Here is a 5,465-nt window from a genome sequence, read left to right as displayed (position 1 = left end):
GCTTCTCCCCTGGGCACAGCTGCCCCAGCATCCCCTGCAGGTGCTTCTGCTTTGTTCAGCTTCTTCTGTTTTTCTAGAACCTACGGTTCTTCCTTCTCACAAGCTCAGCCACTCAGTTAAGTCTTTTAAATTGTATATTGTGCAGCTCTCTAGTTATGTGGATTTCAGGGTGGCCTACTTTGACTCAAATGTCTTCATCATATCATTTTTTAAATTATAAAATAAACACATGCATAATGTGAATATGTACGTGGAATAGAAGTCTACAGCTGATGACACACGAACATTCTCCTTTATCATATCCACATGATGAATAACAGTGATTTTTAAATGCTAAATTAGCATTCCTGGACTGAAACCAGCTTGGTTATGTCCACTTACTGTACTATCCAGCTGGATTTGGTGTTAATCTTTGGCTTAGGATGTCTGTGACTGAGATCAGCCTGTCATTGTTCTTTCCTGTAATGTCCTTTTCAGGTTTTGGTCTCAAGGTAAGACAGTTGGCGAGGTCTCTTCTGTTCTCTAAAAGAGTTACTGGCATCATTTCTTCTTTTAGTGTTTGGTAATGGTCATTGTGGATGATAGTAGGGACGGGTGTTTCCTGGGTGGGAAGACTTTAATTTCTTTCCTTGTGACAGGACAGTTTAGATTTTCTATTTCACCTAGTGTCAGGACTTTTAAGAAATGTATCTATTCAGCCCATGTTTTCTAGTTTATTAGGATAAAATTCGTCCCTGAACTTCTCTTACCTCGTGCTTCTTTGTCCATTTGAATCCTGTGGGATCATTCACCTCAGGGCATGTTAACTTTAATGTTTAACTTTAATTGTTTTCAGGTACTGTTACATGGCTTTGTTAACCTCTATTTTGTGTTTGTTTTGTCTTTCACTGTTTTTTTTCTTTTTATCTTTTCTCTCTTTCTGCTTGCCTTGGGCTTCATTCAATGGTTTTAAATTTTTTTCTTGGATTTTTAATGCAATGATGTCATCCTTTCATATTTGCTAATATGTACATTCTAAGCTATAAAATGTTGTCTATGCGTGGTTTAGCTAAATATCTTAAATATTTAAAATCTTATTTTTAATTTGCAGACAGTAAAAATTACTCTTCTTTGAGAGAGTTTATTTCAATTTCTTGCTTGGTTTTAATTGGGTGTTTATTTTTATTAGGGTTGAGATTTCAGCGTTCTTTACATATTCTAGACGTAATTTCCTTGTTGGATAGATGCTTTGAAAATATATTTTAGTCTCAACAGTGTCTTTGGTAAGCAAAAGACTTGAGTTTTAATAAAAGCAAAGGTATCATTTCTTAAAAACATACCAGGCTGGCTCAACACCTATGGCTCAACCGGCTAAGGCACCAGCCACATACACCTGAGCTGGTGGGTTCAAATGCAGCCCGGACCTGCCAAACAACAATGACGGCTGCAACCAAAAAACAGCCGGGTGTTGTGGCGGGCGCCTGTAGTCCCAGCTACTTGGGAAGTGGAGGCAGGAGACTCGCGTGAGCCCAGGAGTTGGAGGTTGCTGTGAGCTGTGATGCCATGGTTCTCTACCCAAGGCAACAGCTTGAGGCTCTGTCTCAAAACAAAAAACAAAAAACAAAAAACCCCCCAGGCTTTTGCTGTTAGATCTAAAAACTCTTTGCATGACCAAAATCAAAAAGACTTTTTAGGATAGTTAATTCTAGAAGTTTTGTGATTTTAGGTTTTACCTCTTGTTCCATGATCATTTTGAGTGAAATTTTGTGTAAAGTGTGAGTGGAATAGACGTAGTTCTGCTCTTCCTCCTTTCCCTCTTCCTCTGTTTTTAATTGTGGATGTCCAGTTTTCGGGACCACGTGCTAAAAAGACTCTACTTTCTCCCTTGGATTAACTTGGCACCTTTGTTAAAAGTCAGCTGACTGCGTTTGTGTGGATCTGTTTCTGGACTCTACCCTGCCCCACTGAGCTATCCATCTATTCTTTGGCCAATATTACACTGTCTTGATTGCTGCAGCTTTCTAGTAAGTCTTGAAAATGTCAAAAGCCTTTTGGTTATTCTAATGCCTTTTTAAAAATATATAAATTTCTAAATCACATTGTTGATATCTAAAACAAAGCAGCTGTGCTGTGACTTTTACGAATATTGCACTGACTCAACAGATCAATTGGTAGAGAATTGACATTTTAAACAATACGGACTCTTCTGTACATTTGGGTCTTATCAGAGTTCCTCCAGCAACGTTTTACAGTGTTCCACATACAGATTCTGAACACATTTTGTCAGATTTCTACCTAGTATTTTGAGGGGGTGCTAGTGAAAATGGTATTTTAAAAATTAAGTTCTAATTGTTGTAACCGTCACATAGAAATGTGACTGATGTTTGCATGTGGACTGGGTTGCTGTTCTGGATGGACTGCGTTCTTCCAAATTCATATGTTGACATTCCAGCCCCTGGTGTAATAGTGTTTCGTGTTCTAGGAACTTTTTTTGTAGATGCTGTGGATTTCCCCTGTAGACAATCTCACAGCCTGTGAAGGAGGACAGCCCTGTTTCCTCCTTTTAGGGTTAACAACAGTGACAGACTGAGTTACTGCGGAGCCTGAGGTGAAAGTAGAATCAGTACGGCGAAAAACTGAACCTGTCTTTATTTAAAATGTTGATACTTTTTGTCATAAATATTTTACATTAATTTTTATTAAAATATATTTACATTGAAATATTATTTATCTTTATTACTGAGTTTTGGGGCACTTCCCCCACCTTAAGTTTTGTGCCCTAGACAAGTGCCTCCCTTTCTGTGGCCTAAGCCTGGCCCTTGCTCCACTCAGCTACAACCAGGAACTAGAGTTCAGAGGTCCTGTTGTCAGAAGGAAAAGGTAAGGAGACGGGTGGTCCCCATGATATAAATCTTGTTCCTCCTGTCCCCATCCGTGACCTTTTGTCCTCACCTTAGCTGATGTGGGTTCTGAGCTAAGGGATTACCAAAGAGAACAGCAGGACGGCACAGTGCTCCCCGACTCCCACCTCAATCGTGGGGCAACTCTCTGCTGTGAGGAGGGAGTATTTTCTTTCTTTCTTTCTTTTTTTCTTTTTTTTTTTGAGACAGAGTCTCACTATGTCACCCTTGGGAGAGTGCCACAGCTCATAGCAACCTCAAACCTTGGGCTTATGTGATTCTCTTGTCTCAGCCTCCCAAGTATGTGGGACTATAGGAACCCACCACCATAATGCCCGGCTATTTTTTTGTTGTAGTTCTCGTTGTTTAGCAGGCCTAGGCCGGGTTCGAACCCGCCAGACCCAGTATATGTGGCTGGCGCCCTAACCACTGAACACGGGCACCGAGCCAGGAAGGAGTGTTTTCATTGGTTCCAGTAAAGTAACATTTATAAATGATGAACCTGGCAAGATAACTGTGGTAGCAACTGTTACTGCTTTTACTGTTTTACGTGACTTTTTTCCTTCCCTCTTCCTGGTCAGTGTCCCCGACTCAGGGTTAGCAGCAGCTGCCGAGGGTCTGCAGTCTCACTCAGGTCGCCATTAACGTCTAAAACTGACTTTGATTTCTGATCCTAAGCTCCCAAGCTGTCTTCTGGGAGGTGACTCGAGTAGATACTTTGGGGTAAATTCAGACCAATCAGTGATATTTTGTCAGATGTACAATTATTAGGTCCCAGTTCAGTTCAAAACCATCTTCAATGCTGGGGGACCGAGCACCCCTGTCTTTGCAGCACTGAGGGAAGGGCGTGGTGCACAGCCCAGGCTCCCTGCTTCCTGTGATGTCAGAGATGCTGCTGTCCTCATAGTCTGGCCTCTTGGCAGAGACGCCTGAGGGTGCCCTGTGTCCCAAGGTTTCTTCAGCTGCTGGGCAGTCCCAGGCATGAGCTCTCCTCCCTCACTCCCCCTGCCCATTCCTGGGTATCTCTGTGGTTTGCACCCCTCTTTCCACCCCATGACCCCTCCCAGTGCCCTGGCAGGCCTGGAGCTGCTCTCGGCTGTGCCCTGTGCCCACCTCACCCCTCAGGTCTGGAGCTGCTCTCGGCTGTGCCCTGTGCCCGCCTCGCCCCTCAGGTCTGGAGCTGCTGTGCCCGCCTCGCCCCTCAGCACTTCCTGGTGTTTCTTTCTCTTCCTTCTCTCACCATCTTCCCTCAACTCCCCTTTCAGGACAAAGGGTGGAAACACAATGAGGAAATGCTCAGTACCTCTTCTCTTTCCTAAACCTCTTTCTCCTGCCCCTTCCCAGGTTTCTTTCCTAGATGAGGGAAGACTGTGGTCTTTCCAGAAGTCTGGACACATTGGTAGGGTGGGGGTAGCTCTCTGAGCTCACTGTGCTCTGGTAATGGGCTCGGATGACAGCGCCCAATTCACCTGTCTCTTGATTTGTGGGCGTTTTTTTGGGGGGTGGGGGAGAAGGTGGTGACAACCAACAGAAAGCCCCAGGGGAGCACATGGGCGCCTGTGTCATCCGTACTCCACACAGTGTCTCCGTCAGGGACACAGACCATCCTGTCACCTTCAAATGAGAGAAGGGCCGTGAAGAGGGCCCTTCTCCCAGGTGTGGCCCTGGGTCTTCAGGGATGCAGGGCGGTGTTTTGAGACAACAGTGTGAGGTTTGCCCTCATTAGTATAATAAATCCTGAAAAAATAAAAGAAGTTATTTTTGGTTCTCGCATTCCGAGAAGCTAGGAGCGTCTCCGTGTTCTGGGTTGTCTTGTTTTAGGGAGTTATTAACACTTTTGTTTCAAAGCTAAGAAACAGAGCTGCTTATCGACCCAGGAAAAAACCCTCCACCCAACTAGTTTATTGGGAGGCAAAGCCTGGACAAGACGGGTTAAGGCAGGTCTTGAGGAGGTGGAAGAGGCCAGAGTGACTTTTTGAGGCCACCTGAGAAAACAGAAGTTTGTTACAGTCGGGGAATTTGAACAGACTGGTTCAGATGGGGAAACGCTGCCTGCGGGACTGAGGGGGCCACAGCTTCTCAGCCCTGGTGACAGAGCACCAGGCCCGGCCTGTCCTGGAGGGAATGGGGCTGGGCCTGGCCATCCAATCACAGTAGAAGAAAGCCGGGCGTACCAAAGACCAGGGTTCCCTCTCTTGTGTTGTCTGTCCTGAGCAAGTTGGGTCATTTGACTAGGGAGACACTAAGGATGTTATGACTGCTTTCCCCTGGGAGGGCTGGACTCAGGTTCACCGCTGCTTTCTCGGCCCTTAAACCCACTCATCTGCCTTTATACGGCCTTCCTCTGTTCTCTCGGGGTTTTTCTCACCTGGGAGAACACCACTTTCCTAATGAGGAGAGCTCAGGTTTAGAGAAACAATGATCCAGATCAGAGGTCCTCAAACTTTTTAAACAGGGGGCCAGTTCACTGTCCCTCAGACCATTGGAGGGCCGGACTGCGGGCCCCGGGACAAGTTGGCTGCTAAGCAGGACAGGCAGTGGCGGCAAAAACACCTTGTGGGCCGGATAAATGTCCGAGGCAGGCTG

The sequence above is a fragment of the Otolemur garnettii genome, unplaced genomic scaffold (genome assembly GCF_000181295.1).
Source record: "Otolemur garnettii isolate 467f Iridium unplaced genomic scaffold, OtoGar3 scaffold00066, whole genome shotgun sequence".
Taxonomy (NCBI): Eukaryota; Metazoa; Chordata; class Mammalia; order Primates; family Galagidae; genus Otolemur; species Otolemur garnettii.
The sequence above is the reverse complement of the archived record's forward strand: the minus strand, read 5'-3'. Positions refer to the sequence as shown.